The sequence below is a fragment of the Felis catus genome, chromosome F2 (genome assembly GCF_018350175.1).
Source record: "Felis catus isolate Fca126 chromosome F2, F.catus_Fca126_mat1.0, whole genome shotgun sequence".
NCBI lineage: Eukaryota > Metazoa > Chordata > Mammalia > Carnivora > Felidae > Felis > Felis catus.
The window spans coordinates 25,889,843-25,913,999 of record NC_058385.1 but is presented as its reverse complement, the minus strand read 5'-3'; the positions used below and the strand labels follow the sequence as shown (position 1 = coordinate 25,913,999).

The 24,157-nt window shown below is 39.8% G+C and overlaps 1 long non-coding RNA gene across 4 annotated transcripts in view; it reads left to right on the top strand.

The window, feature by feature from the left end:
- The window catches only part of LOC102899780, a 42,765-nt gene that overhangs the window by 283 nt on the left and 18,325 nt on the right, over nt 1–24,157 (top strand). For 2 of the 4 annotated variants that reach the window (XR_891319.4, XR_002151841.3), the window contains exons 1-3: nt 24–219; nt 10,390–10,596; nt 23,550–23,623. This is a non-coding gene — a long non-coding RNA (uncharacterized LOC102899780). Of the gene's footprint in view, nt 1–23; nt 220–10,389; nt 10,597–23,549; nt 23,624–24,157 lie in introns of those variants that run through there. The other 2 variants (XR_002739427.2, XR_002151844.3) reach the window with 2 other exon arrangements.

Below are 24,157 nucleotides of genomic sequence, written 5' to 3'. Positions count from 1 at the left end.
GTATGTATGTGTGTGTAGGGGTCGGGGTGGGGGGGGGGGTCCGTGTTTGCGATCTGAACCTTTGGTACCTACAAGGAGAGTGTCTCACCGAACGGTAGCTAAGATCTCAGCAGAACCGCGCGGAAGTGAGGAGTCGCGGCCAAAGGCGCCCACCGGAGCCTCCTCTCCGGGCCGGACCCCAGCCCGAGCCGCGAAAGGAGCCCCCCGCCCGGATCACAGGTAACAAAAGAAATACAAACCAGTGCACCGTCTTCCGTGGGGGAAGGGGGACAGGATGGGTAACCCTCAGTAACTTGGGCATCGGCAGCGAAACTTTATACAATTCCATGAGAAATTTTATTATTTTTTTCTAATAGAAACGAGCAGAAAGAATGGGGGGGGGGGGGGAGGAGGGTGTGAAATAGAAGTAGGAGGAAGGCGAGACCCGACGCATTCCAGCCCCTCTTCCCTTAGCTGCTCCCGGCCGGAAGGCGCACTTGATGCGGAGAGAGGCGAAGAAGGTGAAGTTCGTTTGTAGACATGGAACCTCCTTGGGGGGTCAGGGAATAAATCAGTTCTCACAGCGGCCACAGCCCCCCAATACACACACACACACACACACACACACACACACACACACACACCCTTTGCCAAAAGGAAAGGAAAGATTCTTGACCCCGAGCCGCTGGCATCGATCCCTGGTCTAACACACACCCAGCAGCGAGAGCGCCGGGCGAGAGCTGCTGCCGCCTCCCGGGTCCCTGGCCCCGAGGCCCGGCGTTCCCGCCTCCTAACGGACCTGCCTCCCTTTCGCCAGCGCCCGAGTCCGCGCCGCCCGCGCCGCCGCGAGCAGCCCTCGGCGGTGCCCGCCGCCCGCGCCGGCCGGCGGGGGTCTACCTGCAGCCCCAGCCCCAGCTAGCGCCCCGGCCCCCTGGACCCCCCCTGCCCGAGGCGTTCGGACCCCGGGTCCTCCGCCAGTCCCGCGCGCTAAGCGCCCTTCGGGGAACTTGAGAGAGGGTGGGGGTGGTAAGAGGAGGAAGAAGAACGACGAACGAGGCTGAATAAGGGGGGGGGGGCGGGTAGAGCAGGGACAGAGCAGGGGGGAGAGGGACTCCAAGCCCCGCCGCCCAAAGTCCAAACTTTGGGAGGATGAGTGAGAAGAAAGGGCCATCCCGACAGGGCTGCGGGGGCGCGGGGCGACCGGGGACCCCTGGCAGTGCCCGCGCCGCTGCGGAGCTGACAGCTTCCCCGCGCCACGAGAACGCCACAGGCTCGCAGTGGAGACAGAACCCGAAAAGACAGAAAAAAAAGGAGAGAAAACTGCTCGGCCGAACGTGGATGATCCGCCACTGAATCCAAAAGTTAAATCCCAAAAACGCAGCCCCCCCCCCCAAAGAAAGTGGAAAATCAGGTCCCTCAGTGCCCCCTCCCTCTTGCAGCGGAGCAAATCCTTGAGCCAAAAAAAAAGGGGGAAAGAGATAGAAAAGGGGGGCAGAGCGGAAGAGATGGTCGGGATGAGGGGATGTGTGCGAGAGCGAGCGAGAGCGAGCGAGCTAGGGGCAGAGAGGGAGAGAGGCGGAGAGGGAGAGAGAGGGAGCGAAATATCAAAGATTGTGCAAGATCAGGCTGGAAAGATAATCGATACTCGACCTAAATTTAACACAAACTACTCAATAAAAGTTAAAGAAAAAACTTACTTTCCATTTCCCCTGCAGTTCCTACTCGATCTTCGCCTCTTTTTTGTTTTGCTTTTATTTTACTTACAGCTGATCACATCCAAGTAAAACGAGAGGGTTCATTTAAAAAAAAATAAAAAAAATAAAAAAATAATCCTCGAACTTTATTGGGTGAAAATAAAAACGCTGAAGCAGAAAGTGGGGGGCATGGAGCGGTCCTCGGGGGTCCGGGAGGAGTTAAAGCATGTGCCGACCGCGGTCTCGCTGTTTGGTTGTGAAGGGGTTGGGAAAAGGAGGAAAGGAAATGAAAATCCGATATGTCTTTATTCTGCTAATTATTATCGTTTTAGCCCTGTTTAAAAAAATGGCTGATTAAGTTGAGTGCGCATGTCTTTGTGTGTCTATTCCCGATATGCACTCTGGGAATGAGAGAGGAGAGTGAGGGAGAGGGAGAGGGAGAGGGGGGGAGAGAGAGGTGTAATTAGTGAGGTGATCAACATTCCCCAGACTGCAAATGACGCGCAGCCCGGACTCGGAGCAGCCCGGGAGCCGAGCGGCTTCCAAGGCTCGGAGCGCTGCGGCGGGAGCCTGGGACGCTGCGACCGCGGACAGGGCAGGGGATGGGGGCCTCCGGGGCTCGCACCCCACGCGCCCCTGCGCGCGCGACTCCCAAACTTCATTAGACACACACACACACACACACACACACACACACACACACACACACATTCTCTCTCTCTCTCTCTCTCTCTCTCTCTCTCTCTCTCTCTCTCCTCCCTCTCTCTCTTTCAGCAAAAAGGGAGAGAAAATAAAACACAAATACCGCCAAAGCAATGCCCTTTAACCAGTTGAAAAAAAATTTTTTTAATTTTAATGAGTCAAAGTAATTACTATCGGACCAGAGATTTGTTTACCAGGGAGCTTTAAGGAGAAATGTAAGTTAGAGTAATGAAGAGTTTTTCTCTGCTTCATTTATTCTGCTGTGAACAAGAACGCATTTTAATGGCGAAATACGGGGCCTGAGCAAATATGCAGATGTATGTAAATAAAGGGTGCCTGGCAGTGTGCACACCCCGCTTGGCCCTGCCTATTTCAAAGGAAGGATTGCACTCTGGATCCACCGGCACCTATTTAGGCTGGTATCTTTCGCTTACACACTCAGGAGAGAAAACCCAGGGCATGGAAGATGGCAGCGGTTAGTTGAGTCAAAGTAAACTTTCAAATGAGAATAAGTGATGGGTACAGGGGTGATAGTGGGGATCTGATTCTAGCCTTTATGTAATATTTTTGAATATTTTATCAGAATTGCATAAGTTCAATGTAATAGCTTTAAGAAGACTTAGGGAAAAAAACCTTTCATCTTGCAAGTCTGTTGAATTATCTTTCGTGAAGCACATTATGATGAATTTTAAAACCCCACTACAGATCTCATTAGAATGAAATATACTTGGTATTTTCTGGTGCAAAATTTAAGGTGGCTGATTCTCATTTGAAAATCTAATTATCTCTTTCCAATATTACAGATGTGAATATGAGTGACACTTTCATTAAAAGATAATTAACTAAAACTAGGAATAGACATACTTTTAAATACCCCCTACTGAATATCTGAATATGGAATATATATATATATATATATATATATATATATATATATATATAGTTCCTTGCTACTCAGATTGTATCTTGATACACTGCTATACCACAGGTCACAAATAGACACTATCTATATAATATTTCAAAAATAGGAATTCTAGAGAAGGTGAAAGTAACAAACCAAACAAGCTAAAAACAGGAAATACTTTCAATGGCCAGGTTCCTGGACAGGTGAGGCGTTAGCTGCTTTTGAGTTGACAGGCCTTTGAAGTTTTGGATCGCCAGGATCTGCTTCAAAACCTTGTCTTAGGCCTTAAGCACCAGATCTACCAAATACCAACAGGAAGGTTTATCACAGAAGCACTAAGAACAACAGAGGCTGCAAACATGTACCTTTCAGGGCCTGAAACCTCCTGTTATCAGGGAACATTTGGAAAATCCTACAACTGATGCAAATGGCATTAAAAACCAAACAAGACACCTGGGAGGATAAAAGCATAGTCCTCAAAAGAGCAGACCTAGGCCCAAATCAGGAAAGCTAGATGCCTACAACAGCTGGCTAAGGTTACAATGAAAGTCCAGAGGCTTGGAGTAGAGAATACAACCTAGATATGGTCTTTATTAAGAGAAAAAAAGCAAATCACCACCTTAGGAATCTGAAGTCAATGTATGTACTAGTATAGTATAAACCAGGGCTACTAAACGCTAACAGAAAGAAAATCATCTACCTCTCCAAAGACTGCATTCTATTTTAAACTTACTAGGGAAGAAATCTGCTCAAAGTGTATGGCTTTCTAAGATTTTCAAGTTACTTTGTTTACAGTCTTACCTTTGCATAGTAACTGTATCATTGGCGTGCTGATTACACCTCAGTTGAGTTTATCCACGGGCTTTAGGAAATATACATGGCCACGGTGGTAAAATTTTAATTCTCTGTAACTTGCAAGTGAAGGAGGTGTTTATGTAGCATTGCTGTTTACAGAAAAACACCCCAGAGAGCAAAAATTCTGGCTTTAAAAAACTATTTGAGGTGTGTGTTGGGGAAGGGGGTGGGGGCTTTTAAAAAGACTGAGGGGAAATGAAGGCAGGGAGACTTTCAGGTTCAAATCAGAAAAGATCAAGCCCTTTGCGGGAGAGGGCTCCATGTACAAGCTCACTGATGGAAAAACCATTTCCTGCGATTTCAGACGGGTAAATGCGTATGATGAAGGAAACACCTGAGAACAATAAGTCTGTTTCAGGCTCAGGTGAAGAAAGGGGTCTATTTCTGGCATGGAAGAATAGGGAAATGATGATCATTTCGTTTTCAAGTTCTCCTTTATTTCTTTTGCCTTTTTCTCCCTGAAACATCATCAATAACATTAATGTCATTAATGTCAAAACACCAAGTGTCAAATCAGGAAAACCATTTTAAAAATTTGGTGACTATTTCTCCTCTACGTCCCTATCCCTCTCTTTTCTTGGAAAATACATCTCTCTTCTCTCTCTCTCTCTCTCTCTCTCTCTCTCTCTCTCTCTCCCCACTCGGTGGGGGGGGCAGTTATTGAATTCTAAGTAAGAAAACAAAAGGAAGGAGGATTTGTAAGAGGAGCGCCCACTTTTGCAATCCCTTCTGCTAGCGAGTATTCCCCTCCTAGGCTGTGTGTGTGTGTGTGTGTGTGTGTGTGTGTGTGTGTGTGCTTTTTAATCATCTCTTTCTCATCCTCTTTCACCTCTTTCCTAAGAAGAGAAGCTGGGGTGAGGGTCGGGGGTTAATGGGCTGAGGGGATGGGGCAGAGAGGGACGAGCAAGGAGTCAAGAGTTTCCTCCAGGGCTCGGCCTCGGAGCGCGCCCGCGCGAGGAGGGTAGCTGGGGAGAAGCGATGGCAGGTCTGCTTGGGGTGGGCCTAGAGGCGCGGAGCGCAGCGCCGCGGGCAGGGGCGCGGCGAGGCGGGCGAGCCCGAGCCCAGCCCGCGGGCTGCTCCGGGGCGAGGGCGCGATCGGCCCGGCTCGCCCGGGCTGCGCCGCGGCCCTTGGAGCCCTCCTCCTCCGCCCCTCGCTCCAGGAAACCCAGCTGCTCCTCTCGGGTCTCTGCGGACCCCTTGCCGTCAACCTTTGACCCTGCCCCCCCCCACGCCCCATTCCACTGTCCCTAAACTCTGCGCGAACCCGCCGCTGCCCTCCAGGAACGTTTGGCTACTTTTTATTACAAAGTGAAAGGAGCAGGGGTTTCCCTGCAGTACCCAGAACTTTCCCTACACCCTCTCCCACACTCCAGGGCCACCCCAGCCGAGCCGAGCCCACTCCGGGGCGCTCGGACCCTGACGCCGAGCCCCGAGCTGGGGGAGAACCCAAAAGGGACACCAGGTGGTTAGGTGTTGAGTGGCGGAGGCAAGGAGTAATTAATACTGAGACAAAAGGTAATTTCCACTTCCAGACTTTTCCTTGGCGGGTTTTATTAACCAAATCTATAACGTGGACACTCTGGGCTTTACAGCCTCTTTAAGGAGTCTTCCGCTGTCTGTCCCCCGGTCTCCCCGCCCTGCCCTCAGCAGTGCACTAGCAAATACCCCACCTCCCTCTGCCTCACGTCCCGCCAGCTCTAGACCAACCCCAGCCCAAGGGGAAAAGGTTCCCAGTCTTTTGACCGCGCATCCGGGGTCTATAGATGAGCTCAGTTTGAAACGAGGTATTACAAGATTTCAGTGTTAGGAACCCTTTATATCACCACAGACACTTTCAGATCCTCAGCCCCCCTCCTCCTTCCTTTTTTTTTTTTTTTTTTTTTTTGTTGGGTCTTCTCCACCCGGGGGCTATTTAACAAAGGCAGTCTGTTAACTAACATTTTTAACTCAGCAACTCCTTTCCAAACACACTTAAACTTGATACCAGTGTCTGTCATTTTGTGAGTGGGGAGGTGGGCTCTGTGTGTGTGTGTGTGTGTGTGTATGCGTGTAAAAGCGAGACGTGAAGTTTGTCAGTGAATGGGAAAGTGAAGGGCTTATTTGGAAAGGTGTCACAAACGTATTTACAGTGAAATAATTCAAGAAATAATGTGGAAGAGTGCCAAATCTCATTACTATTAAAAAAAAAAAAAAGTATAGTTTTCTTGAGAACTCACAAGGGGGGGGGGGTAAAATATGACCTAACATCCAGAATGGACACTGTCTTTGATGGTTAGAGTGAGGTAGATGAAATGAAATTCATAAAGGAAAGACATTGTAAGTGTGTGTGTGTGTGTGTGTGTGTGTGTGTGTAGCATTTGTGGGCAGTTAAAATCTGTCCTTCGATGATTCCCTCCCCTCCCCCAACCTGGCTCTTATCTCTTTTGTGGTCTTTTTTTTGTCATTAAATGCCCCTATCTTGATCCCGGTCTCAATCTGTACTTCCATATTTCTGTATATTTCTCTCTTTCTAACCAAAGTCCGTTTTTGGTTTTTGGTTTTTACTTTGCAGTAAATGTTTTACCTTTTTTCTCTGGAGGTTCTGACCTGCTTTTGAAGTGTTGGGGTGGCGGGTGCAGTCATTATTATGTAAAGTTAGGCACAGGTAAGGTCAGGAATGGGGAAAATGGGAGGAGTTATAGACGGTCTGAGGAGGGAAGAATTAAGGGAGGAGAGAAGGGATGGGGGAAGGGGGAGGGAAAAGTCAGACACCCTCTGGCCTTTCAGAGGTCAGGGCTCAGACAGTGCTGTGACCTTCTTTCCCCCTAGGCAACCAGCCCAGTGTTTATAAACAAAATCAGGCGGGACTCTCCCCAAACAATAGCACTTCACCAACTTCACAAGCACTTCAACAGCTCTTATGCAAATTAATGAGGACTCCTTATCACTTACCACTACACCCCCCACCTCCCTCAGCACCAGTATACTCACTGCCTGCCCCCAAACCCAGGATCACAAGCACACCCTTCTCAAAACACATGGAGATATTTCCAGCAAACATATCCAACAAAAATTTTACATTTCATCTGGGGAATAGCTGTAAGAGACAACGACGCAGATGGGAAAAGATAGATAAGTGGGAAAAGAAAGAACTGAGATTTCACTGAATAGACGATAAAGTTGTGATCTTTTTAAACCTAAAACATCTATATCTAGTCAAAACAGTGCTGTTTAGACAATGTACTAAACACTGGCTACCGAATAGAATTATTTGAAAACAGGACAATACATTCATCTCAACATCCACATTTCCAAGACAAAAGTGCAGATCTTTATAACTGAAGAAAAGCCACCACCTCTGTATGTAACATCCCTAAATATTAGACACAAAAGCACCATTAAATCCTGCAGCAAACAAACAGCCCATCTGATCTAAGTTACAAAAATGTATAATTAAATCCATCTTCAATTACAAAAGGCAGCTAGCAGAAACTAAATCAAAGATTTTGAAACAAATGTTGTTTGCCAAGGTACAGAAATGATAGCTTTACATTATATTGTAACCAAAATTCCACTTCAGGAATAAATTACAAGATAGCAAGAAAAAAAAAGGTGAAAGAAAAAAAAAGAATTAAATGATTTCAAACTTTGGCTTTAAAATGATTATTAGTGAAAGTCTAAGAGAAAAATGTTAAAGAAAATATACCTCAGAGCAAAAAGATCATCTCCTTTTCTTCTTTGTCTATCAGTCCCCTGTTAAAGCATATGGAAAATGTTTTCAAAATGCCCAGATTTGGCACATTGTCATTGCAAAGAGAGGAGCGCAGTGATGCTGTTAGAGAAAATGGGAAATAAATTCAGGATTGGGTGCTGCCTCCTTCAATGCGGATTTATCTAAGTTTAATTTAATATTCCGCAATCACTGAATGATCGCATATAATTCACAGAGATTTTAAAGGGCTTTATTTAAATACCTTGAGCAACAAGAGAATGAAATTTAAACCATTGCAGCCATTGCTTATATTTTTTTATTTTCCTATTAGAAGAACTTTAACTGACAATTTCTAATAATAAAAGGAAAAACGATAAAGGTTTGGATTTTTTAAAGGGAGAATGTTAAAAGAAAGCATTAGCTTTATTAAAATCATTCTGAACATAAAATCAAAAGGCACAAAATGGTTGTTTGTAAAACACTAAACCTTTAATCGATTTTATTGGCATTCCGATCGATTAGATAAACGGAAATCTATAGCAAACATCAAAGCATTTAAAACATTTTCTCTATCTCATTTATAAACAAAACTTTTCTTTTCAGCAGAAAAAAAATGATTATCAAACGACTAACAGGAAATTCTTCAGATATCAAATTACGATAATAAAATTATTTCCACATGGAAAGGGATAATGACAATGATGGTAGTAATTACAATAATGAATAATTCAACAACCCTTTGACATGTATGTTAGAACCTCCAGCAGAAACCGCTCTAAAGGGGGGTACTTTAAAATAGAGACTTTATTTTTTTAAATTGAAGTATAGTTGACAATACTTTCTTTTTAAGGGAAATGTTTTTTAGAGATAACTCTAGGGGAGTAGCTTAGGTGTGGCTGTCGGACTGGTGTTAATTTCCCTGCGGTTGCAAAGGAGTCATTTTCTTCGTCGGCGTTTCCCTTCCAAATTGATACTTCTTATTAGCAAAAATTAATATGCAAATGTCAGCGAGCCCTACCAGGTTTACAAACTTGTATCCGGACCTGTCTTCTACTTAATCTAAAAGGCGATTCTCAAAATAGAGAAGGGGGCGAGGGTTAGACTCCCCAAACCTGAAAGTGATCACACATGTGATCTTTTAAGTGAGGGAAAATAATTTATTTTGGAGATGTGAAAACTGCTATCCAGAGAAATACAGCAATCAGAGCGTGTGGCATTTTCGCTGCAGCAAGAGGAAGTGTTGCTGTAACGGGTATTCTGTTTATTTGTTAAAGAAAATCAATGGAAGTGGCTGTAAAGTAGTTAGTGAGGCGTGTGTTTGGGACTCGCGGTGAGTCGTGAAGGCTGACCCTTCGGCTCTCCTCCTGGCCAGAAAAGTCCCCGCATCGCCCCGAGCCGGGGCGCGGGCGGTGCGGCACCTGGCTTCTAACTCGCGGGGGCTGCCCCGCGGTGCTCTCGCCGACCGCCTGAGTCGCTCGGGTTCTCTGCTCTCGCTGCCCTCTGTCCTAGCAGTTGCCCCTTGCAGTTGACGGTGGTGGCCTTCCCACGCCCCCACCCCCCCTCCGCAGCACACACCTTCTTCCTCCTCTTCTCCAGCTGACTCTGGTCGCTCCCTCCTCTGCGCTACAGGTCTGAACTTCTGTACCTCTCCCCCTGCCATTGGAATCCCCCTCTTCCGACTCGCCAGGTCCCTTCGGTGAATCGCGGAATCTCTCTTTCCTACCCCGCCCCTCCCCCATTTCTCTCCCCTGCCAATTATTTAGCACCCGGGTCTTCTTACCCTCGCACTTCTATCCTCTCCTCCAGACATTCCAGAGAGTTCTCATCACACCAGAATGCACTCTTTTTCTCCTCCTCCTACTCCCCTTGGATTGGGGAGTGTGGGGGGGGGTTGGATTTTGAGTTGAACTCCCAGGGGTTTTATTCTATTCTTTTAACAGCTTTACTTTCCCTTTTCTTCTTTGCGTAACCTTCACCTACCTACTAATTTATAACAGAAGCGGTTTCTTTCCCTTTCATTTCCTAGTTTACAGTTTCCGTCTGGGGTTGTGCCTTGCACATGCCCCCCTCTGCCTCCCCCCCTCCCCCGGGCCGCCCCCACCGGCCGCCGGCCCAGGCAACTATTTTCATTTACTCGGTTGCGGTCTCACTGCACTTTCTCTCCTCGGAATAAGTTAGTTTTCCACGATTTGAAGTTCTCCGTACAGCGCCTCTTTATTTGTCAAACTGCCTCGCTGCTCAAATAAAGGGTGGGATGGGGGGGGGGAGGTGTATCGCCCACCCAAGTCCCCTTTTAACAACCACCTACTCCCAGTCCCGCCACCCGGCCAGGTAATGTCTTGGGGGAATAATAACGAATTCTGGAAGGTTTTTCTTCTCAGCGCGTGGAGATTGCTCATGAGTTATTCCCGGGAGGGTCTCAGACCCCTCCCTTGTATCTCCTGGCTTCGAGTGGTCACCGTTTCAACCTCCCCCACCTCTCTTCTTCCTCCCTCACTGGCCGTCCGGGCTGCGGGAGGGGAGCGCAGTCTAAAGACCTCGTCCTCTTGGCTTCTCGTTTCTAGCTGCTGCAGCTGCCGCTGAAATTCGCTGTGGCCGCTGCCTCTTCCCGCTTTAATCCCAGACCTCCAGTCATTGGGCAGCTCCTCAGAGGCAAGAAGTCAACACCATGGCAACCCGACAAGCCTATCAAATCACCGGCTGGCGTGACAGCAGCAACACTGCAGGCTGGAGTGGGCTGGGCAGAGGAGCCGAGTGGCCACTACGCTCAGGTACACAGTCTGGGAGCGGACAGCAACTGACAGCCTCCACGTTCTGGCTACACGGATGTGCACCACCCAGTTCGTACCCCTACCCTACGTCCCCTAGGTCTAGAGGAGGAGAAGGAAGAGGAGGAGAAGGGGAGGAGGAGGAGGAGGAGGAGGAGGAGGAGGAGGAGGAGGAGGAGGAAGAGAAGGGGAGATACATGTACGTAGGATTGGAAGAGCTTCGGAAGAGAGTCTCAAGCTAAAAGTATTCGAAACCCTAGACGTTGTAAACTAAAGACGCCTCGTGCCCCAGCAGTAGATGAAACCAAGTCACGGTAGACTCAGAACCAAAGTTAAAGGGTTTGCACAAAGGTGTGGGGATTTTCTTCACCAGTTCTGTCCCTTGCTTGAACAAAATGAATGCAACATTGTGTTCTGTAGTTCCAAAAGTATCAAAGAAAATGTTACAGTTTTAACTTTTACTGTCTGCCATGTCTAAGTCTGCAAAAAAAAAAAAAAAAAATATGGCTCAACATCAATTTCAGCTATGCTAATGCACTGCCTTCGAAATGACCTAAACTTTATCTGAAACTGCCTCTTTGCCTTGTTCTTTCCTAAAATGTGTGTTATGTGCGATGTGTGCTCTAGATTTTCTCTAAAGAGAAGAAACAGAGGACACTAGGAAATGGTAACTGGGAATTCTGTGTATTCCTCTTGGGCCTACTTGGTCTTTGTTTTTCCCAATTTTCCTTAAACTCCCAAGTAGGCAAAAAGAAGACTGGACTTTCACTGATATTCAGAGCACTTTGCTAATTTACATGGGATAGTTTGAAACTGCATTTTTCTTTCTCTCTCTCTCTCTCTCTTTTTACTTTAAAAGCAAACAGTGGTTTTGAGAAACATGCGACATAGTTCTCATTGGCTTATACAAATATTCGAACAATAATATAGAATGCTATCATTGACCATCTATCACCCTCTATCACTCCTCTCATAGTTGATTTCTGAATTTGAGAGCACAAGTTTGTCTGTTGAAGTTACATAGGGCAGAAAGAGAAATCCATTTGATAATGAAGTTAATGTGTCATATTGAGGGACTCTTGTATGAATCCTAAAATCTACCTTTAAGTCCACTCCACATAAACACGATTCACTAAATAAATCATTTTCATATTGATCTAACATTTTTTATGAAGAGGCTCTCAATGTGTAAGTATTTAAGTTATACTTGGCATGCATAAAATACTAGAGAGCTGGAAAGGTTTCTCCAAACAGCAATTGCAATATTAAGCAGAATTGGATACACAGCCAATTTTTGTGGCTCTAAAGAGAAATTCAAAGAAATATTGAACTTCATTTCCTTACTTTCTCTATTTTTCATTGTTGATGGATCCTAATATTAAAACAGTACATTTTCAAAATATATTATATACCAAAAACGAGTATAATAACTGACACTGGAGAAACAGGTCATGATATACTAGAGAAAACTTTTGGATGCACTGTGATTTTCCCTGCGCTGAAACTCTAATAACATTCTGGTAGCATTTTGTTTTTCTGGGCTACTCTTCAGAGTCGTTCAATGAAGAACCATCAAGCACAGAGAGCTGAAATTTGGTTGTATTTTAAATGGTTACGTCGGTGCTAAGTTATTGATATCCTTAAATATTTCTGGCTAATTCACATTACATCTGACCTGTATGGAGTGTTTACAGTGGGACATGTAAGAAGAAACACAATACTACAATTTTAAATTAAAATGCATATATTTAAGCTGTTATCTCTCAGGATAAAACTTGACAGTTTCAGTGTTTTTAAAGAGAAGTTAAATGAAGTATACAAAAATCTTTCAGTACATTTTGGCTTCAGTAAGAATGAATGAACACAGGAAATATGATAACATTTTAAAGTTCATTATTTAATAAATGGTGTATCCTCAGTTATTAAAAACTTTTAAATACTTTAGGATCTATGATGCTATTTGTGAACAGATGTGTAGTTATATTCCTCAAAGACATGAACAGATACCATCATTCAAGTGTGCATCTATATGTAATATTTCTAATGTCAAAAATTTTAAATGAGATGAAGTTAATAAATTCATACATTACTTCTAAACAAAAGCAAATATCTAAATATTCTGTTAGATCCTTTAAATTTCTTAGAAATTGTTTTATCACAATCTTATGGATTATTGAAAATTAGGACAATTTTCATATATACTATACAGAGGTTTATTTTTTAATCACAGATCAATTTTAGTGTCTACCCTTAAAAATACCCTGAGATTATACAATATTTGACCGTCTGTTTAAATACAGGCTTATGTACATGCCACACACATGTTGCTGTTAGCTCTATGTTCAAATCTTAACATTTAAAGCTATTTTCTATACTTTTAGTGTTTTCAGTATGGATGCTCTTGGAAGACAGAAATTTTCATTCTTTAGCTAATAAAAATAAGTCAGTGGAATTAAATGTAGTTGAAATGCTGAATTAAAAAAAAAAATCAGTGCAAGGATGCCTTGCTCATTTTCTGCAGAATGGATACCATCTCCATAGAGTTCGTTCTTGACCTTACCTGAGTAAGTACTTTAACTTAAAGTATGAGATGCACCTAGAGGGGTAATACATTGAGCTTAATAGGAAGACAGTTAATAACCTTTTTTCATCCTCGTGCACTATCAATCATGGCTGTCACCAGTCTGCTGAATCAAAGCAAAAGTGTTCTTCACAGATGACTGATTAGAAACGCAAAATCACAAGATCCATCTTCATGGTCACTTTTATTATAGTCATTTTTAAACTGACAGCAACCTGCTCAGTTTCAGCACACTGGGCATCACAAATAGTGTCACTCAGTGCAGCTAAGCATGAGAAGAGGTTGGTTGGATTATACTTAAAAATAATTAGGCCCTCAGCCCTTTGTGGAACCAAGAAAAAGGTGTTCCTCTTTCCATGCCCCCATTGCCTCCTCCCATAACTTGCTTTGATTCTATTGCATCATTAGCTTACCATCTTGAAGGGAGGCAATGCGAGATACAGTTTTATCCTTGTTCATTATCTAGGAATTAGGGAATGAATATGTCCACTTGAGAGTACAGATAACTTTTTGCCTACTGCTTTTTGTCAACATCATGACAAATAACATTGCTACCCTTATAGTTAAGTTAAATAAGACTCTTTTTACGTAGAAATAGGTTTGTGGACTAAAGACTTCAGGAAATCTAGGTAGCTAGGTATTAGTAAATGATTCTTCATATAAGGACTCTTCTCAGTTGAAGGCATTTAATAGCATCACCTGAATGCTGTAACATTGGAATTACTGAGGTTATAACTCTCCAAATGCATAATGTTAAAGGTGGTCAAGATATTAACTATTAAGTAGCGATATAAATTCCCGATGTGCAATCCTGTATTATCTCCTTTTCATCTCTACAGTATTGAAAAATGACAAATTTGAAAAACCAACAAGTAGATGTACATAAAAATCTTTCAACTAGAGGGTTTGAAACAGTTCTGTCTGAATCAAAGGGTAAGGAACTTTGTCTTTACTTGAAGTCTTAATTTTTATGCTACAAAGATGGCCCCTTCAGATCTATTTCATGGAATTTTCATACATGCCTTTAGAATATTTTATGATACTATAGGGTACTAATGATACAAATATTTACATGAGAAAAATTTTTAAGAGAACAATTTCAAAATAATATTGTGATTCTTGTGCCCATTTTATAGGGTTCTTATTTCATATTCAGAAAGGAAATTTCAATTGGAGTTAAATTTTAATTTACGAAATTTAACTTAAGTGCCCTATTTTAAATGTGTATAGAGTCAACATTTTCTTTCATCCCAAATGTTCATTTTCTTGTTAATAGCAGAACACACACACATACATAGAAAGAGGAAAAGGAGAGAGAAAAATTTTCAACAATATTTCTTTATATAACATAATACCTTCATATTCATTTCCAAACATGGTAATATTCTACCTTTAATATCTCTTTGTGAAGCTACCAGTTTTTTTCCTCTTTCTCTCTCTCTCTCTCTCTACACACACACACACACACACACACACACACACACACACACACCTGTATTGCTTTATTTTAGATTATGAGAATGCTTTTCTCTGCACAAAATCATAGACAAGATATACATAATGATATATTTGCATTTATACAGGTTATATAATTATACATATATAATGGCATGTCTGTATTTTCCACAAATATAGATACATAAATACACTCTTTATGTATAATAAGGCTAATATTAATTTTCTTAAATATTATACTTTATATATTTCTAACTTAAAATAAAGAAGTTATGAAATATCAGAGTTAACTATCCAGTTTGATTTTATAGTTTTAGCTAAATTAGATTGTCTTAGATTTGGATAGATGTATGCATGAGTTGATATTTTAAAATATTTCCACCATATAAAAATTGATAGTGACAATACTCATTGATACATTGTTCAATGTGCAAAATTTGGATTAAATGAAACGTTTATTTATAATCTTTAAAAACTATATAATTATATAGATGACAATGTAAATCACCTTAACGGGTTCACATTCAGTTTACTTTAACAATAAAAGCATAATTTCTCCTGACACAGTGTGCATATACATGCACACATGGGGGAGGGGTCTTTAGTTTGGTTAAGTTCATACTTTAAAAAATGATAGTGTCCCATAGAATTCAATATTATTGCTTTTAAATTTGATTTTTAGTGTAAAAGATTCTTTCTGCCAGAATATTTAAGGAAGAGAGATTTATTTGAAATATCTGGACTCAGTGTGGCACTTTTTGCTACTAAAACTAATTCAATGAGATGATATGCGTGATATTTGGCATCATCTTGGTAAATCTATGCACACAGTCACAATGGATCTTGAATATGAATTTTTAATGTGCATCATAAATATGAGCACTTATAAGGCTTATAAAAATTGTAGATCTAGAATCATGTTTTCCTCTCTAGATGGGTCTTAATAAACTGGAAAACAATTTTTCCTTTATATTTTAGAGATTTAATAAGAGCTACTTTTTAAAAAAATTTGTCTGCTTTGAAAGTTACTGTGGAAAATCATTGTTTGGAAATTTTATATTTTGCTATAATTTGAAAACAAAGCTCACATTTAAAACTTCATGGATAACTTAAAAAGTTTTTTTTTTTTGAAAAAAATATTGGCATCTTAATTTACCTGAAATGCTCATCTGACTATTTTGTTACTGTTTTGTGTGCATTTGCTTCATTGAGAATGTTCTTATATTTAAATGAATATATAAAGCATACAGTTTTATTTAATATAAGAATATCATATAATAAATGGACTAGCATGAAATTCTTATAATTCAGTTGGTAGAGATATACTTAATAGATAAAAACATATCCATCAAGGAATATTTTGAACAACAAAGACTAATGATGTTTATACATTTTCAGTTTGGCTGGAATTTATATTTGTGCGTTACATGGAGTATATGATGTATGCACACATACACACAATTACACCTAAATACTATCATGTCTCGATTATTGACTTCTCTAAATGGTAAAATGCTGTCACACACAAATATTACAATTATCCTCGCCATGCCTGCATTTATGCAACCTGAATATGCAATTATGGCATTTCTCTCTTTCCTGGAGTATGATTTTCCCTTGGTACTGGAGTTGTTCTTTGTTGAATCTCTGTGATAAAAAAAAAAAAGCTGTTCTATGATTGTCAGTTTGCAATAAATGTGTGAGAAGATGTACGGTCAGGATAGACTGGCCATCTCTTGCCATGCCTTTTCTGCCTGGGCTTCAGGGCTCTAGTTCCCAACTAATGATATTTAAAGAGAAGATAAATGAAAGCAAAGGTCATACAAAAATCACCTTTAACATTTGATAGTAAAAAAGAGAAAATATTTAAATATTAGCAAGAATTTGTTATGTAATTCTATTTTAATTGCTTTCCTGTATTAATTTTCAAAATGCTATTATTTGCTATCACTCATTTAAAAATGATACTTTGTTCAACTCTTACTTTTTACTTACAAAGAAGATACAGTCCTTAAAAATCACCAAAACTGAAATTATTATTTTCTCTACCATTCATATTCCCCAAACCTTTCTGCCACTCAGCCACTAAAGCTGAAAGATACATTTGACCACAAATAGACTACTTTGATCACTATGCTTTCTTCTTACCTTGAATTTCAGTTTACAAAGAAATGTGCAAATAGATTTAATGACAACTTTTCAAAATGCACTCTAAGATGTTCACGATGTTTTCAAGTAAAAAATTTAGGATAGTAGGATATAAAGATCCCTTTTCTTGATAGCTAGAGCTTTTATATGTAAACCTTCACTTATGTATTACACAACCACTGAAGAATTTTAATGTATTGCAGTTCATTTTGCAATATTTGCGCAAACATTCAGAGTAGTATTATGTTGCTTAGTTATTTCATTATATTATATTTCACATTTAGATTTTCATTTGAATTTTCCTGTTTTCAACATTTGGATATCATCTCATTAACTATCATAAACCAGTAGTTTAAGGAGGATAATTCTGAAATGTAAACACCCCTTCTAGGATTTTACAGTATTGCCATGGAAGAGAAAGAGGGGACTAGCATTACTTTCCCCCAAACATTTCCCTGTTATGATTATAAGAAAAGATCAGATGCTGTGGCAATTTTTTTCACATGTGATCTTTCTTTAGAATTATTTTCAAAGTCAACTGTCCTTAGACCTTATTTTCATCTCCAAAAAGCATTAAGTTGTACTTCTTTGTAAAATATTTCTTCATAACATATCTTAGTTTAATTCACTTTTAGCAAAAGAAACACCCAAACCCAATCTGGAGACCTCCTTCCAACATAATTTAGCTGGACCTTTTCTTAGTAAAGGTTTTCTGGTTTTCATTTTCACTTCATATTCTCAAATAAAAGATCCTTTGTTGTCTACCATTTGATTGGACTTAATGAAAAACACTCCATTTTAACTTAACAGTATTTCCTTTTGAATTTATTATATTTAAGAACACTGTCAAAAATCAAACATTTAATCTCAGGTTTTTATATTTCAACATATATTACTATCACATGGCTCAGTGAGGTGATGTAAAAAGTATACTGAAAAGATTTCAAAAAGGAAAGCAAAAGCGAAAAAACCCGGCTTGATTTTAATATGAAACTAAATACTATAGTTAATGTGCAGATTGGGTACGGCCGCCGACTGTAAGGGCTAACATGTGACAGGGTGCCAACAGCCGAATTGTGCAGTATTGACTAAATGAGGTTCACTGATTTGTATTGAGGCTAATATCTTCTTTAAACAATTCCGTGTAAATTGTGCGTATAAAGTCATTGGAAGCTATTTCTCAGGACAGCCTCGCTGGCTAGCTACCTGCTGGAGTGAGGAAGATAATCAATAGGAAGAAATAGAGCTGAGCATGAGCCTGGGAAGCTTCAGAGCAGTTAATGCTGATAAAAGTAGATGATGTCAATATTTGGGAATAGCACAACTCTAGGATAATAGACAAAAGAGAAGTGCATATGTTGTAGGGTGTTCAAACAGGGGCAAAATTAAAGCCTAAGTGGCAGATGATGCCCTGGGCTGCAAAAGACATTATTTGTTGCAGGTATGGTTAAATTTCTCCTGAAATCCAAACAGAGAGAGACGTTATATGAAAGAGGTTCCTAACTTGTACCAGAAGCTTAAATACCTGTTTCCATTTCAGTGGTCAATAGGTTCCTGCCGATGACTTAGTATAGGAAAGCCTGTCCTCAAAACGATTGGCAGGCATATATTTTTGCATACGTAATACCATGTGTCTCATTAAGAAATTGTTTTTAATTCTCTACATTGCTTCTGAGGTAAAAAAAAAATAAAATAACATATAAAAGACAAAATGAAAATAGGCTGTCACTCAAAGAGTGATACCAAAGACGCAAGCAACCCTAACTGTCTTTGCATACGCTTGTGATTATAGCAGACACCTTATTTTCTAGAGGTAGTAGACTTATTGGAAGGGAGGTAATGATATATTTTTACTAATTTAATACTGAAAATCAGTTTTCCTCTTGCTGTCAGGCGATGAAATTTTGTTCTTCTGTGCTGATCTTTCTGTTGATGTATTATGACATAGTCTGTCAACATGAACAGATATGTGAAAGGAGATTGGGTGACTGAGACGTACAACCTGCATAGAATTCTTCTTGAATTTTAAGTATGTTATCATGTTTGGGTACAACAAGTAAGGTTGTGCTTGCTTTAAAAGGCTGTATTTTGATAGAATTTAAGCCCGAGCAAAACAGGTGGACTATGACAAGCCTCTGACTCTGAATGAGTGAGCCAAATCCAAAACACATATTTCTGAACACCTTTTAAAGAGCTCTTTCACATAAGTCGATTCCTTTAAAAACAAAACAAAACACTACTTGCAAAATATAAAAGTTTCTTTACAAAGAGGAGCAATCAGTTCACGCACGTGTGATTATCAAACATAGGCATTTTCTCCCAAATTAAACAATTCCACAACTGTTACATGCTTTTATTGTCACAGATGTTTTTATTGTTTGGTGTTAGATATCTGGATTATATCAAGCGTATGATTTCGAGGATAGGTAAAACAGCCTAGCCTGAGAGGTTTTTTTACTTAAAACCAAGCTAACAAATGTTACTAGAAAAGTAAGCATATTTATCTAGCACCTAACATTTTAAACATTGTTTTTACCCATAAAAAATACTGAAATAAATGCATTTTACCACTGCTTTTCATTTTATGATTTTATCTGGGGGAATAACTATTTATTTTGAGAATAATTTTTCATCTTTCCCAAGTCACACATTGCAGTGACTAACCTGAGATGCAGGACTGCAATTAAAATCATTTCAAATCGCAAATATATGACCTTTGTAAACTTACTTACAAATAAAAATATTTGCTCAAAATAAAAATGTCAGTAGTTGTCATACATCCCCTCCTTTTATCTTAAATACAGAGAAATAAAGGATCTTTAGTCATTCCTGAATTCTAAAGAAAGCTTCGTTTCAAATAAAGTATGAATTTTGATTTAGAGACACAGAAAAAAAATCCTTTAAGATCTATACTTCAACTAATTTGTTAATCTCGTGCTACTTTCAGCATTTGTCACACATATAGACCAGGAAATTGGCTCCATCGCATACTAGCTCTGTATTGAATTAAAAACCTCTACTGCAAAGAAGAGCATGATGTGGGGAAAGAATAAATTTAGTTCTTTCTTTAGCAATGCACATATATTTCCATACATTTCACATCCTAAGGGAGCCCATGAATGCATTCCATAAATACAAAACTATAAACTATAATTCCAGAAAAGGCAAAGGTTTATTTTTTTCTGATTTTAATATACCATTTAACTTTGAAGATAGAAAATTAAAGACTTTCACACATTTTATTTTACTTCCTTTTTAGTAGACACCTTCAGTATTAGAAATACATCTATAGCAACGGATCTTCGTCGCCTCTTCCGCTTGGATAACGTTAGCATGTTTAGATCAAAGCAAATTAAATATCAGTGGTAGCAAATTGAGAACAAAATGTTTTATGTCATTTGAATGTATGTTTGCGTTCAATTCACCAAAGTCCACCTTGGCTGATCTGGTAGACATTGTAGGCAAATTGCATGTGTGCACGTTGAAACGAGTGTCCATTCCTATTTTCCTATTTCAGATTATAGACGAGCCGAAAAGGTATCTTTGAATGAAGTGTGATAATAGTAGGGTGTTTTTAAGCAAGATGGGCGCATTTCTATTAAGATTTTGTGAAAATGAAATATGCCCCACAGGTGAAGGAGATTACTAAGTCGATATAGACTTGCTATATGTATAGTTCACTACGCTTTCAAGTATTTGAATGTGTGACTGCGTTCTGAGGAGACAGTGCAGTGTCGTAGATTTATGATGGCCTCACGGAAACAGAGCTAGCAAAGATTATGGCATACTTGTTTAGAAAAACGGTGAACTGAAGGCTCCTGATTTACACTGACATATATCTAGATGAAACCATAGTTTGCAAATTGCCTTGAGGAGTCATCTTTTATTAAGTGTTTGATAGGTATCAAAATGTCCACGTCTATTGTAAAACACATCACGAATGCTGATATTATATTTGCAAGGATTCTCTTTTATATCTGTAGGTTAAAAATATTTTTACTTATGCATTTCTATTTTCTAAATAACTGAAAAATTAATATCCAGTAAGAAAAATCATGTTATGCTAATAAATACATTTCATAATATTTGAAAACTAAAAGGTACAATGATATGCAAAAAAATTAAAATTTGACAGTAAATCTGCATATCAGTTAGGAAGTTCAAAGTCTTTAAGGCTTTTGCTTTTGGTGTTGGGTCTTTACATTTATGCTCTTATTCAAGGACTGTGCCTAAATTAGTCAACTTACAACCTGTCACTTCCTGACTCCTTCCCGTTTTAAGTGTTTAATCAACCTGGTCTTCCTTTGAATGATGGGGCTATTTCTCTTTATTTTATAAAGCCAGTGAAGATACTCTTGACTGAATTCAGAACTGAAATTGTGAGCATATATGCTCGTAGACTTTTTTTCCTATGGGAAGTCTAATCTGCATATGATCAGAAATGACAGAATGCATTGATACAAACTTGTAACCATTCTGCTATACGTTTCCGACTCCTGTGACTATTATTCTTTGCTGAGCCCCTTTTATTTTTATAAGAGTCCATAGTGTCACCCTTCATATTTAAGAGAACCATGCCCCCCCCCCCCCGAATTCCAGAGTACCAATTTGGACACTCCTACTTAGTCTGAGACATAAGTGTTTGGTGTTTGGGAAACACAATGAAATAACAGCTTTGAAATTGCTGGAATCACAGCTCGTTCCCAATCTTCATCCTGTTGCTTCCATCATCCTTGTATTTTATAGCTTAGGATTTTGGATGTTTAATGCTGGTATTGTGTAAAGTGGGTGTTCCTAGAAGTCACACTTATGAATTATTGTATGCCACAACTGCTTCAGGGCATAAAATTTCTCTAACAGACAGCAGCTGACAGATTGGAAGAAACTGGCTCAAAGTGTCAGATAACTTTTAACTGCTAGTGTGGAGTCTTGAAAGTATCTTTTGGGTCTCTGTTCTTAGGGATTTAGTAAGAACAAATGGAATGTATCCGAAACACATATTTCCACTATTTGCCTACCCTTTTTGTCATATCTCAGGATACTTTTTTGGAAAAATAAAAACTGTTAAAAATACATAGCATGAGATCTACCCTCTTAACAAATTTTGACCATTTAGATGCCCCATGTAAGTGGAATCATGCAGTATTTATCCTTCTGTGACTACCGTATTTCACTTAGCATATGTTCTCAAGGTGCATCAGGATACCTTTCCGTGTCTACTAGTATCCTACCTTCCTTGGAGGGTCCCAGTGAAGGGGCTCAGTTGAAATGTTCCACAAGAAGTAAAACAGCTCATTTTTGAAATGACTGCAGGAGACAGAAGGGGAGGGTCAGAACAGGAAAACTGATTCTCTTAGGTACAGAGAGCCTGGCGGTCACCATCTTCGTCATTGTGGACTGTTACTCACCATGTGCCAAGCGTATTGATAAGGGCTTTATTTACACTGTCATATCCATCTGCTGAGCTTCCCACTGGGGTAGTATTGTTATTATTCCCACTTTACAGGTGAAGAGAATTGAAGCACAGAGAGATTAAGTAACTTGCCCAAGTCTACAGAGCAGATCAGCACTAGAGACGAGATCCAGCTTTCTCTTCGAGCAGTTATGCTACTTTCCTAGTAGTTGCTTAGTTTAAAAAAAAGTGTTCTTTTCAATGAATACAAAGGAGTAAAATATAGTCTATGTCAGTGAAGGAGAAACAGCTCTTCAGTCTTCTAAGAAATAAGAGATAGTACTTTTCACTCTTGGCCATAGTTAGCTGACTGTCTATCTATTTTGTTCTGAAGAAGGATAAATGTATTGGAGTTAGATATACAGCCCAGGGTGTTGATGTCAGGATGTTGGATGTGGCAGGTTTAATCTTTGAGGTTCTTTTGGTGAGAGGGTGTCTAGAGCCTTATAACCTCAATGGTATAAATTCATTCACAGGTTTGTGAAAGGGGCACACAGTTAGTAAAATCCAAGTATTCCATATGAAAGTATCTGTTTCCAAGGACATGTTTCTGTAACATTAATGGCAGTTGTTTATGGTATGCACCTTTCTAAGAATAGTCTTTAGTTGTGGTTGTTGCATTTACATATCATTGCACAAGGTAAAGAATAAACCTACAGTACTGCCAGAGAATGTGTTGTTTTACTCCACAGATTAGGTGTAGTGCTTAACTTCCTGTACTATCATTAACGATTGCTTTTATTATTTTCGTTGCATTCACTTTTATTCCAAAAAGACATTCACTAAAAACTACTTGACTTATTTACTCATAAAGTTGTGGATTATGTAAAAATTGGTCAGATACAGGCATATACTCTTTTTTTTTTAGGTTTATTTATTTGTTTATTTTAAGAGAGACAGAGACAGAGCAAGTGGGGGAGGCAGAGAGAGAGAGAGAGAGACAGAGAGAGACACAGAGAGACACAGAGAATCTCAAGCAGGCTACGCACTGTCAGCACCGAGACTGATGCAGGGCTCTAACTCAAGAACCGTGAGATCATGACCTGAGCTGAAACCAAGAGTGGGATGCTTAACCAACTGAGCCACCCGGGTGCCCCATACTCTGTTGTGCTAATATAAATATTTTGCTGCAATAAAAAAACTATGGGATTTATTTTTGTGTAGAGAATGCTCCACAGACAATAGGAGCTCAATAACAGTTAACTGAATAACTACGTATTTGCTTTAATTAAAATCTTATTTAAACAAGCCATAGGTCTTTGGTCCCGGCATTGAGCATTCAGATTTAGTAAGTTAAAAATTATTATTTTTTCCCCCTAGGTTGCCATGACAACGAGGATTGGACAAATACAGTTTGTTGGCACCTATAATGGTGGAAACAGGATGTCAGAGAGGTACACAATTTTTATTAAGCAAACAACAGAGCAAAGTATATAAGACTGAAAGCATTAGAATTAGAGAAAAGGAGGGTTGAATTTTAGCTCCAGTCGATACGGTGTTATCGTATCGTATCCAGTCGATACTGTGTTAGACTAGTTATTAACCTCTTCACAAGAGTTTTCCTTTTGTATAAAGTGTATATTATAACAGAGAGAGACACCTCAAGAGATGGGTTTTAAATATTCTGTGAAACAGCACAGGACTTGGCACTGTGAAAGTACTCAGTAACCATTACCTACCATGATTAACATTAGGGTATTTTAATGTCTATAAGCATATATTGGTTTGCTATTTGAAAAGTTCTGGTTTTGGCATGTTACACTAATGAATGATATTTCAAATCAATGACTTTTATTTTGAGGGTAGTCTTAAGCATCAAAGTAGACTCAAATCTGAGAGGGAAATATTTAAGAACAGAGGTGTAATTCAGAATATGATGATCATGCACACTTGTTGAGTTCATAACATTAAACTGTAATAATTTGGTT